We start from the raw sequence: 13003 nt of genomic DNA, 5'->3' as shown, positions 1-13003 counted from the left end.
TTACAAATTCTTATAAATTACTAGCCGTACCCGTGCGCTCCGCTGCACCCGTTAGAGACAAATATAAAGTAATTACATAATTAAAATAGGACATTTGATCCAGGGAACATTCGTGTTTGATATAAGGATAAATCGTTTATTATGTTACTTAATTTAAATTGCATCCAAATAATTAAAATGCGATCATTTTGGTCCAGAGACACTCATTTGGTGCAATGACAATTCCTTTAACATGTTTCTTAATTTTTATTACATGCAACCACAGTTTAATGAAGATTGACATCATTTAGATTTAAGGTGTATATTTTATTTTACTTGTTATAAGGTTTCCATTGAATTATGGTAATAACTTAATTTAACCCTTCTTTTCTACGTATTCAGTAAATGACGCTTGGCCCACTATGGTTCTGAACCCTTCAAATAACTTATATTATATTATATTATATTATATTATATCATATCAGAAGTTACTGTAATAACATTATACCATTATGTACATCTAGAGAAACTACACTTTCCAATGGTGAAATAATAATTAATTATAAAAATCGGTTAATTTAGCTTCTGTAGGCTATCCTTCATAGCTTTCGATTGTTGCTGTCCATGGCCCCTTATAGACGAAGTCATTTGTTTTTTAATTCATTACACGGCCTTAGATGGCAGTTATTTTAATTTTAAAACTCATTTATCTCATTAAATATCAGTCCTATCAAAATTTTTCAAGGAATAAAACTTATCGAAAATTATTTTTAAAGAATCTTTTGTTATGTAACATTTTTCACAAAAATCAATAATAAGCGAGATATTTCGATTTATTTAATCCAGGCCCCCTTATAACCCCCCCCCCTTTTAAATAATGTATTTTGAATGCCATATAGCCTAAAATCTAAGTTACAACGAACTTAATTTATATTCCAATTTTCATCGAAATCTGTTCAGCCATTATCGCGTGAAAAGGTAACAAACATACAGACAGACAGACAGACAGACAGACAGACATACAAACAAAATTTTCAAAAAAGCGATTTTCGGTTTCAGGGTGGTTAATTATATATGTTAGGACCAATTATTTTTGGAAAGTCGAAAATTACCAGAAAAATTTCGGCTACAGATTTATTATTAGTATAGATGAGTAGGAAACAGTCGATGATTCGATGAAAGACACTGCACAACACAGAAATTTTAAAACACCATTTCAATGTAGCCTATTCAATTGATATTAACGTCAACCATTTTAAACAAAAACAACTCGTTGCTAAGGCACTTGAATCTATACTAATAATCAGGGAAAGGATTTATATGTAAATACATATTTACTTATAAAGCTAATATAATTTATATTTTGCATTATCTTTATGTTTCACAATGTGTAGGGTTGAAAAATCCTACTTTTATTTTCCATATTTTTCCATATTTTAGAGTTTAGTACATATTTTCGTTAATTTCCATATATTTTCCATATTTCATATAAAACAGTCCATATTATATTAGGTTTAACAATAAAACAAAACAAAATTCCATTAACTTTTAAAAATACATTTCAACAATAGAGATTTAAACACATGTTCAGTAATCCCTTTAACATCAGAGTTATTTGAAAATTAGCAGTCCTATCAACAATGGGAAAGTAAGTTACAAAACTGTATTAATTTAATTTAAAATTTTTAACAGACTTCAGTTGTGCAGCTCAACAGTTAAATGCCAGTCAGAGTACACATAGGTTCAGTTTTGTAAATCATACTATAAAGACGGTAAATATGCCAAAAGTACGTCATTCAGTCAATTTAAAATCAAAACTAACAAGTTACATTTCAGAATTTAAAGAAGATGGTTTATCAACCGACAATAAAATATTATTTTGTAATTTGTGTCAGTGTGCAGTATCATCTACACAAAAGTTCCTGGTGCAACAACACATTACAACTAGTAAACATCAGGCCAACAAACAACTAAATTCCAAGCAGAGACAATTGTTTTTAACACAACCAACAACATCGAATGTAAGATCTGAGTTTAACATCGACCTGTGCCGTTCTCTCATCTCTGCTGATATTCCTCTCTACAAACTAAAGAATAAGGTCTTCAGGGAATTCCTTGAAAAATATACTCAACATACAATCCCGGATGAGTCAACACTTAGGAAGACGTATGCTCCATCCATCTACGATGAGACAATACAGAAGATAAGAGATGAAATTAAAGATAGTTCAATTTGGGTTTCCATTGATGAGACTCCCGACAAAGAAGGTAGACTTGTTGGTAATGTAGTTATCGGTTTGTTAAGTGAACAATATTCTGAACGAATTCTTTTACATTGTGATGTTCTAGAAAAGTGCAATAACAAAACTATAGTTAAACTGTTCAACGAAGCTATGGGTATCCTGTGGCCAAAGGGTATTATGTACGATAATGTGTTATTCTTTATTAGCGATGCTGCCCCTTATATGGTCAAAGCTGGACAAGCATTATCTGTTGTATATCCTAAATTGACTCATTTTACTTGTGTGGCGCATGCATTTCATCGTGTGGCAGAAGTGGTCAGAGACAATTTCCCTAAAGTAGATTTGTTGATTTCATCAGTGAAAAAAGTATTTCTCAAAGCTCCCAGTAGAGTTAACGTGTTGAAAGAAATGTACCCTGAAATTCCATTGCCACCAAAGCCAATTTTAACTAGATGGGGTACATGGCTAGAAGCAGTTGAATATTATGCCGAACATATAGACTCTATTAACAATGTTCTCCTTGCATTGGACTCTGAAGATGCAGTCTCAATTGATACTGCGAAAACAGTTACCTGTGACATAAGTGTGAAGAATGACTTAGCTCACATTCAGCATACATTTTCATGCATCATAAAAACGCTCAAAAGTCTCCAAAATAGGCACCTTTCACTATCTGAAAGTTTTGAAATTATAAATAGTACTGTGGAACAACTGAATCGTGGTAGAGGTAAAGTTGCAGATGCAGTAAGAGCTAAGGTGGACACTGTACTTTCAAAAAACCCTGGATATGAAGAACTACAAAAGGTTGTTGCTGTGATGAGTGGTGAATCAACAGTGAAGATTAACTTGGACTTATCCCCAGCAGACATTGTGAAATTGAATTATGTACCAGTTACTTCTTGTGACGTCGAACGCTCTTTTAGTCAGTATAAATCTATCCTCAGAGACAATAGAAGAAGATTCACTTTTCAGCACTTGAAAGAAATGTTTGTAACCTATTGTTATGGTAACAGACAATAAAAATTGTGTTTTGTTGAAACTACATTGGAAGATAAGGTACGTCCATTATATTTTTTGTTTAGTTTGATTAAAATGTACCAATATTTAACGTACATAGTCATTTTTTTATAATTTTAAGTCCATATTTAATTCCATATTTTGGTAAAAATCCATATTTAATTCCATATTTTGGTAAAAATAACTACATATATATTTACATATTTCATATATTTTTAGTCCATATAAATCCGTTCCCTGCTAATAATAAATCTGTAGCCGAAATTTTTCTGGTAATTTTCGATTTTCCAAAAATAATTGGTCCTAACATATATAATTAACCACCCTGAAACCGAAAATCGCATTTTTGAAATATTTGTTTGTATGTCTGTCTGTATGTTTGTTACCTTTTCACGCGATAATGGCTGAACCGATTTATATGAAAATTGGACTATAAATTAAGTTCGTTGTATCTTAGATTTTAGGCTATATGGCATTCAAAATACTTTATTTAAAAGGGGGGTTATAAGGGGGCCTGAATTAAATAAATCGAAATATCTCGCTTATTATTGATTTTTGTGAAAAAATTTACATAACAGAAGTTCCTTTAAAAATGATTTCCGATACGTTTTATTCTTTACAAAATTTTGATAGGACTGATATTTAATGAGATAAATGAGTTTTAAAATTAAAATAACGCCATCTAAGACGGTGCAACGAATTAAGAACAAATGACTTCGTCTATAAAGGGCCTTGGACAACAACAATCGAAACAGGGGCCTTGGACATCAACAATCGAAAGCTATTAAACATAGCCTACAGAGAATGTTTCTGTGTTTGTATGAAGTAGTATCAGAAGCTAAATTAACCGATTTGTATAATTAATTATTATTTCACCATTGGAAAGTGTCCATCTAGAGAAACTACACTTTCTCTAGATGGACATAATGCTATAATGTTATCACAGTAACGTCTGAGTAAATCGAAGACAGGTAAGATTAAAATAGCTTCTTATGCACAGAAAATTTGATAGGTTATTTTGTACATTCCTTTTCTGTATTTCTTAAAATAATATTTATGTACACTCATTTTAATCTCAGAGAATTAACGAACAACGAGAGTGTATTGATTTAGTATGCAGTAATAGTACGTTAGCTTAGCAATCCATTATTTTATAATTCAAATTTTAACTGTGCCCAATTGAATCGTGTTAAAATACATAAAATATATATGCAATAAATGAAATGCAAAAAAATTGAGTAATGAGCGAAGCAGATTATCTTGCGCTGTTGTAAAAGTTGTTCCCTGGATCAAACGTCCTATTTTAATTATGTAATTACTTTATATTTATTTCTAACAGGTGAAGCGGAGCGCACGGGTACGGCTAGTATTTAAATAAAAAAATCTACCGTATTTATTCCGTACAGAGTTATTAGGTTTTTCAATATCGCATACACAAATATTAGCGAATGAGTAGGCTACTGTCTCAAATTTGAAAACGCTACAGAAGTATCTAAGTAGACATTGTCTTTAAACATATCTTAAAAAAATAATGAAATAAAAAACTTCTACACTATTTTCCTATGAATGTTCAAGTAAAAATCTGGCTACATCATTTGAATAACAATAGGTACAACGCTTTACGAATTTTCGTGACCATCTCAAAAATAAAGCTGATGGTGGTAGTGATGATTATTATGATATGCTTCATATAAATTTTCAGCAAACGTAACCTCTGTCGTCATGGATTGTTTTTTTTTTAGTTGGTTATTTAAAGACGCTGTATCAACTACGAGGTTATTTAGCGTCGATGAGATTGGTGATAGCGAAATGGTATTTGGCGAGATGAGGCCAAGGATTCGCCATAGATTACCTGGAATTCACCTTACGGTTGGGGAAAACTTCGGAAAAAATCCTACTAGGTAATCAGCTCGAGCGGGGATCGAACCCGCGCCCGAGCGTAACTTCAGACCGGCAGGCAAGCGCCTTAACCGACTGAGCCACGCCGGTGGCTCATGGATTGTATTCCTGATTTCTTTGTTTCACTAATACAGAGGGTAAGGGGTATAAGTGTCGTCCTTTTCTGTCATCGGGGATGATCAAAAAATTGTCCATACAACATAGGGTCAAAACTTTATAGTTTTTTTCCAGGAAAAAATATTTCTTCTCTTATTTTATTCGCATTATACTGCTTATATCGTTAGTAAAATTACGAAAACAATTACATCAGTAGGTATATCTAGCAAAGAGTTAATATTAGTTTAAATAAATATTTGTTTGTTATATTACGTTTTCGTGAAATTAAATAAAATTGCATGCTTAAATTTGTTGATATTCTGGCGTGAGAGACGTGGCAACGTGTTCAGCAGGCAGTACTCTGCACAGACGTACGTACTTGTCAGCTGAATTCAAGCTCCCTGTCCATAGCTCTACTGCCGAGCGGATGGCAGTTCAGTACAGGGTATTCGATAAACAACTTACAATGTCATTCTCAGTTTAGGAATATCATATGTTATTAATTTATGGCGAAAGTCGTCGTAATTCAAGTGAGGCAAGAAGATGTACCGTCAGTGTTTTCCGCAATGAAGGTTACCTAATCGGCGAACTTTTGTAGTGGTTTCTCAACGAAAAACCCTGTTTCGAAAATCACACAAACAGAAATTTCTTAAAAATGGTACTGCTTTATAGAAGCGGGAGAGATTAAAATGTTTCATTAAAAAAAAAGTTCGTGAGATTTTGTGCAGTATATCATTATTTATTTTTTAGACGTACGATTAAAAAATGGACCAATATTGTTAAATAAAATGGAAATTTACCATGAAGTTCTATTAATGAGATTGAAAGTTCGTATTTGCTGTTCGTTTTATGTAAACAACCGTCCGCCCCTGCATTAGAACAGAGCATCTGTTTCGTACCTGTGGTGTCTGTATCCGCTTGAGCTGTATCACAGTCTAGTATATACTCACGAAGCTCAATACGTAGTAAATATGCAAACATTAGATAGTTGCTCACCACTAGGATCGCTAATATCGCCTCATTACAGACAATGCGAAATAGTACCGGCACAGTCTATTGTTTTTAGCATCCTCAAAACTCTAGCTTCGTGACTGTATATAGTAGACTGTGAGCTGTACTGTGTACTTGTAAACTCCCTCCTCCCCATCGAGCAACGTTGCCAAATGCCTAATATTTTAAACTTTAATAATTAGTTAAATATTGCAATTAGAAAAAAATTGTGAGGACATTTTTCCTTCCTTATGACATGAACAATCATCAGTTAAAATAATGACACTTACACTCTGTATAATCAATTTCTTTAAAGTTTGTTACCAACTTCTGGAGGTAATAATTCTAATTGCACGAACCAATTCTTATACAGTTACACCTACGGGTACGAAATCGTCAAAGATTCGGTGAAGAACTCTGCACAACACATACACTTATAAGACTTCGCTTCAATGGTATTCAATTTGATATAAATCTCAACCATTTTAAAATAAACAAACTAAGGTAGTTGGCATAACGTATGAGTGTTTGCGTAAACACTCATGTCACACATTTATTCTCCGAACAGAATGAGTTTTCAAGATCGCATAAATATTAGCGAATGTCTGTTGCGTCAGTGAAAATCCTATAGAAATAGACATCTTACTCTTTAAAAATATTTTAGATAAAATAAAAAAATTACTCCTACTACACTATCGTAAAAAAGGGTCAAGTAAAAACCTGGCCGCGTTTTCAATAACAATACAAAGCCTACGAGATATTTATGACCAACTTGAAATAATAATAATAATAATAATAATAATAATAATAATAATAATAATAATAATAATAATAATAATACCACAAAAGAAATGATATCCTGAAAGAACTCATAACCGAACCAATATTACAATTTGTAAATAGTTAAAGGAAAAACTGGAAAAATCATGTCAGAAGGATGGATAGAACACGCATCCCGAAACAAATCCTGCAGTATGCTCCCTGTGGAAGAAGATCCGTTGGTCGCCCGCCTAAGAGATGGACTAATGTGAGGCCGATAACAGACCATGGTCTAATACAGGTTATGGATGATGATAATGATAATATTCCAATGATATCATAAAAATGAGTTTTTAGATAAATTAAAATCCTTATTGCAAATAATTTTCTACACAAATAAAACACATCAAATGCTAGTACACCCACTAGTAGAATTTACCTTGTGTATTCACTTGGTGAACAAAACTCCATTACTTAACAACCTTTATCCGAACACCAATTATTATTATTATTATTATCGGATTTTTTCTCGTTGCCAAACTTTCAGAACGGCCCCGAGGTTCACTCAGCCTCCTATAAAATTGAGTACTGGGTCTTTCCCGGGGGTAAAAGGCGGTCAGAGCGTGGTGCCGACCACACCACCTCATTCTAGTGCCCAGGTCATGGAAAGCATGGGACTCTACCTCCATGCCCCCCCCCCAAGTGTCTTCATGGCATGTTACGGGGATACCTTTACCTTTTTACCTTTCACTCTCATAGCCTAAAGCCTGTACTTCATGTAAAATTTCAACAAATTTATAACCTGTTGTCCCGGTCGTCCAGATTTCTTTGCTTCCCTAACAATCAATTTTATTTCTTTAAAATTTCCTGAAAGCTTCTGAGAGAAACTAAAAAAATTGCATGAATCAATTCTGAAACCATTACAAATCCGAAACATTAAAAAAAACAAGAGTTCTTAAATAAACACAAGTACGAAACAGTCGAAAACCCAACAGTTCTTAAATAAACAACTTGTTACCATGACGCATGTTTGCGTAAAAAAAAACATTCTATGAGCAGAATGTCTAGGTTTTTTAAGATCGCATAAACATTATCAAAAACTCTATAGACGTAAGTAGGCACCACTCACTTTAAACATACCATAAAAAAAACATCACTCATAATCACAAACATCTTGCGACACTATTTTCGTATTAATAGGTCAAGTAAAAACCGGTCACTTAATTTCAATAATAATAATAATAATAATAATAATAATAATAATGTCTAAGATGTTTATGACCAGCTTGAAAGTAAAGATGGTGATTATTATAAAAGCTTAGTATATTTTAATAAAGCCTTCAACTTCCCTCGTTTAATAACCAGCAGATGAAATTAAAGGTACATTATATCACGCACAGCAACTTTATAAACCATTATAAACAACACTGAATACAATTATTATAATCCTACAGATTTATTTTGCGTGTTTTTATTGATACTTTATTTCTCTGTTACTTTCTTTACTTGACCCATTCACACATTTCTTCGAAGACGTAATATTTACAAAATACAAACAATAATTTATCGCCATCGTAGTGAAATATTTGAACACATAACAAGTATGTTTTGTACTACATCCTTCCCAATCACTTGGGTTTGAAAACAGGGATCTAGATCTCGTGTAAGAAACGTTCTACTTACGTGCGTCCGTCGAGAGGGTAGTAGTGGATAGAAACAAGCGCTCTCACATACTGACCTCTAGCTCCTAGAAACACGAGAGGTGATCGACTGGAGGGAATACGTCTCACATCAGCCGATCGTCATTCATTTTTTTTTTTTACTTACTCCGTACAGGAGCTATAGGGGAAGTGCAGACGCTGCAAACGTTGATTTTAGTTAGATTAAAGGAAAGGCTGGTGTAAAGATTAAATAGCCTATTGAGATAACATTTTTAAATTTATATACATGGAATATGTCACATAATAAAATTAAATATCTATACAAGTTTTACTGGCTTTGAAATATAACGAATATTTTAGTGGATAAACTAATTTCTTCGAGATTAAACATCAAAATTATGATAGACGTTCGAAATGTTCCGTTTTTGCACTATGCGTTATTTCGTATTAAATTTTGCTTGTTGTTGACATGTAAATTGATTACTAGCTTCCACACGATGATTGTTTACATATTATAGAAATCCTATAGCCTACAAAAAAATCACAACCAAACTTTAATGGAAGTAAAATTAAATGTACAATTAGTAGTTACTTGTATTAAAACTGACTGGAATAAAAAAAAATATCTTTCCCTTTTCCTGCAGTACCAGAATCGGAAACTTCTGCACAAGTTGAAAGAACTGTACGGTATGCCTTTTCATATCTTCTTTTCTATTTTTGAGACACTAATGAATCGCAACGATACTTCCACGCTGCTTCTATTCTTCATTTTCGGGTATTTCAGTATTTTCATTATCACTGATGATACTGTAACAACCATGATGCAATTAATGTACGGTAATAAAAATTATCTTTTAGCAAATGATTTTCCCCTCTCACTGCCGTGTATTACCTTGTTTTTAGGGAAGTAAATGGATTTTACCATGATATTGTTGATTGCTATTGACGACGGGACGTAAATCACATTACTTCCCTAGAGGAGTAAGTGGAAATGTTTCGTTCAACAGTCGCATAGCAATAAATAAAAGAATATTAAAAATTCAACGACTCTCCCAACAGTTATATTAAATCATGTAAAATGAAGAAATAATATATTTTTATTGCGTATTAATTCGGAAATAGAAAAAAATTATATGTTATTCGTAAATTAAGTAGAATTTTGCTACTTTCGTACTACTTAATTGCCAACTCATCCTCAACTAATAAAAACTACTTACCTCTCCTGGTTAATGCATAAATAGTGTTTTGTATGCTCTGTCTAATGGCAGCCTCTAATTTCAGTAAGCACAAATACAAATACACATTCCTATAGCAACGCGCGATAAATAAATTGACCTACAAAAAGATTACACACAGCCAGTTTTCCAATGCATTCAAATTATACTTTTTTTTTTTATTTTCATATGCCCGGCAGTGTTGCTATACGCTGTCCGAAGGCTCGAAAGTCTAAACCCGCTTCGAGCAAAGGAAGGATGTCCTTCACTGAATTTCTGCCCTGTTTGTATCTCTGAGGAGACCCATACGTTCAATCACTAAAGTGTTAAGTCCTACAGCAGGACGAGGTTAACGAAAATGGGGTGAAAAAATTAGTTTAATATATAAAATTAAAACTGCCTTCATAAAATTTATTTTTAATTTTAACTACGAACAACGCGCAAAAAAATTGTTAAGTGCATAACAGAATCTCGGAAATAAATAATTCGAAGTGTCCTTTTTCAAAACTTTTCGTCGATTTTGTTATAATGCACTTATCCCATACGTAGCTAATATGTGATAATATTCTTTTGTTAATAGTTCTTGAAAATAATGATGATAATAGTAGTGATATTAAAACTGTTTAAAATGGGAAAACTAGCTGAATTTACCACGAATGACGTCAAACTTTACAGAAAAAGCTTTCATGTAAACACGTTACAATTTCTCTCTCTTTGTAGGTCGAGAATCGACGTTTCACGTAAAACTAGCTCAATTTACCACGAATGACATCAAAGTTTACAGAAAAAGCTTTCGTTTCCTGCTTTGTAGGCTACAGTAAGTATTTTGGGGACAATGGATATTGTAGTGCGTCAATACAAATTATGTAGTCATTTAGTCAACTGTCCAAAGACAGGTTAGAACCACATAAATGACACCAATAAGCACCACTCATGAGGTAACTAAGCCAGGAGATAATGGGCTAGGTGGCAAAATTAGGTATAACCTAATCATTAATAAACTAAAAAATAATCAACGTCAATTTCCTCAATAATAATAAGTACTACCAATAAATGAATTCAACAGGATGTCATTTCTATAATATTGTACGATTAAATTTCTAGCTTTTAATAGTACATTATGCAACGAGCCTATAATGGTAGTAATTAAGACGCGAGTATGTTTATGAAACGAGCGCGAGTTTCATAATTTTCATACGAGCGTCTTAACATTATAGGCAAGTTTCATACGACTTTTTATGCTCCACCATATTTCTAACTTGAAATTATTCATAAGTATTCATGTTATTCTTATCTGACTGGGGAGCGGAACTGACCTTGTGCAATATCTCGTAAATTGTGAGATGTGCGCAGACGCGAAAGTATTGATTTTTTCCGAGACACAAATGTCATTGACCTTGATATAATCTAGAGAGTAAAATAAACATTAATCTTGATATAACCTTGAAATTGATTTAGACATTGAAAAACGAGATGACAAATTGAATTTATTTGAATATTATTTACAATTGACGCTAATTATTATAGTAACAGAACATAACCTTCTGCGACAGTATTGGATTTCCAGCCTGCGTGACGTTTTGCTAGTTGTCTTTCGATTGCATATCCGAGAATAATCGATACTTGCGCTTTCATATTGCTACAATGGTGTTTTCTGATTGGTGGAACACCTGAACTTTAATGAATAGGTGTACTTTAATGAAGTCCATTAAAGGGCTGCTACCAGGTGTATAATTACTACATTTCGGCATGGTCGAGCATAAAATTGATAATTAGGTCAATACATTACATAGCTACACATGAAAAAGCACTTAAAATAGCAATTATAAAACAAAATTTATTACTGCACTCTAGTAAATGAAATCTTCTTCACCTATTGAGACTGGTTGCAGTTCTGTGGCTTCAGTCATGCTGATCATATTCTTACACTGTGAAGTCTTGATCACCATTCACTATCAACGGTTGCTGTGAAACAACCCGCAATGCCGACCTGTCATTACAGACTCTGATTGGCTAGTTTGAGCGCGCACGCTCTCTCTCCCCCCTCCCCTCCTCAAACACACACAAGCACATTCCACATCCACAAACACACAATAAACTGATATATGCATAAACTTACTCTCGTCGGCCTGGGTGGTGCAGTCAGTATAGTGCTGCCCTTCTGTCCCTGAGATTGCTGGTTCGATCCTGACCCAGGTCGATGGCATTTAAGTGTGCTTAAATGCAACAGGCTCATGCCAGTAGATTTACTGGCCTGTAAAAGAACTCCTGTGGGACAAAATTCCAGCACACTGGCGACGCTGATATAACCTCGGCAGTTGCGACGTTAAATAAAACATAATTTTTAAAAAAAATTTACTCTCCACATACGCACAAAGGAGAAACACACACACAAATGTGTGCATGTGTGCGTGGAAATAGTTATTTATGGTACTTGTGAGGTAAGTGCATCTTTATTACACGAGCGCAATAAAGATCACGCTCACAAGTACCATACGTAATTTTATCCATGACCATAACGAAAAATTATGTTTTATAAAAGAAAATATGTTGAAAATAAGTCCTCATATAATCACATATCATGGCATGGATTTTAGAATATATACATGTATTAGGTAGGTTATGATGTAGGAGGCAGTGGCGGCTCCTGCATATTTCTTAAGAGGAGGAAAGAAGTTAACAGCACGAAATGACACCTTCTTGAATGAAACATGCTACAAATTAGCCTACATGCATACATGTAAGACCAGGTAGTGTTGGGGTTGGCCTTCCCTTCTGTATAGCAATAATCTGCTCTTCTAAACTGAGTTTCCTAAATTGTCCAAAATATATTATGTTTTCACTTCCATTCATTGTTGAATAATTGCGCAAATTAACAATTACAAGGAAATTCACAACCTCGTAGCATTTTTCGAGCACACTACAGCATCACACGTGTTGGAAGAGACTAGCTACTAACTCGTAACCGGAACCGTTTTACGGAAATGGAAATAATCTAAGGAAAGCAAGAACACTGCACCCACCCACGTGGTCTGTGTTGCCACATGTATATTTTACAAGTTCAGTATCACATGCTTTTGAAGAATGTCAGTTCTTGCTAAGTCATACTATCATTATTGTTCAAAGCTGCCGGTGGCCGATTAAT

At 33.6% G+C, this 13003-nt stretch overlaps 1 long non-coding RNA gene across 1 annotated transcript in view; it reads right to left on the bottom strand.

Annotated features, from left to right (window-relative positions):
* The window catches only part of LOC138698543 (uncharacterized), a 46497-nt gene extending 37777 nt beyond the window's left edge, over positions 1-8720 (bottom strand). The window contains exon 1 of the long non-coding RNA XR_011331887.1: positions 8667-8720. This is a non-coding gene — a long non-coding RNA (uncharacterized lncRNA). The remainder of the gene's footprint in view (positions 1-8666) is intronic.
* Between the last annotated feature and the right edge of the window lie 4283 nt (positions 8721-13003).

The sequence above is a fragment of the Periplaneta americana genome, chromosome 4, assembly GCF_040183065.1.
Source record: "Periplaneta americana isolate PAMFEO1 chromosome 4, P.americana_PAMFEO1_priV1, whole genome shotgun sequence".
Taxonomy (NCBI): domain Eukaryota; kingdom Metazoa; phylum Arthropoda; class Insecta; order Blattodea; family Blattidae; genus Periplaneta; species Periplaneta americana.
This window is presented reverse-complemented; position numbering and strand designations above follow the sequence as displayed.